The sequence below is a fragment of the Octopus bimaculoides genome, chromosome 10 (genome assembly GCF_001194135.2).
Source record: "Octopus bimaculoides isolate UCB-OBI-ISO-001 chromosome 10, ASM119413v2, whole genome shotgun sequence".
Taxonomy (NCBI): domain Eukaryota; kingdom Metazoa; phylum Mollusca; class Cephalopoda; order Octopoda; family Octopodidae; genus Octopus; species Octopus bimaculoides.
In genome coordinates this window covers 44925048-44926010 of record NC_068990.1, presented here as the reverse complement: position 1 = coordinate 44926010, position 963 = coordinate 44925048, and the positions used below count along the sequence as shown (strand labels likewise).

The window sequence follows — 963 nt, the reverse complement described above, 5'->3', positions numbered from 1 at the left end:
CAAGCGAGGTTGTTGCCAGTGCTGCTGGACTGGCTCCCTTGCAGGTGGCACGTAAAAAACACCTTTTTGAACGTGGCTGTTGCAAGTACTGTGTGACTGACCTTCGTGCCGGTGGCACGTAAAAGCACCCACTACATTATTGGAGTGGTTGGCATTAGGAAGGGTATCCAGCTGTAGAAACTCTGCCAGATCAGATTGGAGCCTGGTGCAGCCTTCTGGCCTGCCAGTCCTCAGTCAAATTGTCCAACCCATGGTATCATGGATAGCGGATGTTAAACGATGATGATGATATCATCATCATCATCATTCTTTAATGTCCGTTGTTCATGTTGGTATGGGTTGGACAGTTTGACCAGGGCTAGCAAGCTGCACCAGATTCCAGTCTGATTTGGTATGATTTCTACAGCTGGATGCCGTTCCTAACGCCAACCACTCTGAGAGTGGAATGGGTGCTTTTACGTGCCACCAGCATGGGTGCCTTTTGTGCGACTCCAGTATCTGCAACAACTGTGATTTTACCTGGCTTGATGGGTCTTCTCAAGCATGACATAATGTCAAAGGTCTCAGTCATTGCTTCCATGAGGCCCAACACTTGAAAGGAGCTCAGCCATTTTGCCTCTGTGAGGCCCAAAGCTCAAAAGGTGCTTTTTATGTGCCACCAGTACGGGTGCCAGTTACATGACACCAGCATCATTCACGACTATGATTACACTTGGCTTAATGGGTCTTCCCAAGCACAGCATATCGCTAAAGGCCTCAGTCACTAGTCATTGCCTCTGTGGGGCCCAAAGTTCAAAGATCATGTTTCACCACCTTGTTGTGTGTCTTCCTGGGTCTACCTCTACCACAGGTTCCCTCCATATATATAGCTGCAGGAGAAATACCTAGCCAAAGATAAACCTCTGTACCTGGCTTTCGTTGACATGGAGAGAGCCTTTGACAGGGTCCCCCGATCCCTTATCT

The 963-nt window shown here is 48.6% G+C and overlaps 1 protein-coding gene across 1 annotated transcript in view; it reads left to right on the top strand.

Annotated features, from left to right (window-relative positions):
* Positions 1-963, top strand: part of LOC106867848 (protein LTV1 homolog) — a 25530-nt gene that overhangs the window by 23754 nt on the left and 813 nt on the right. The window lies entirely within an intron of this gene.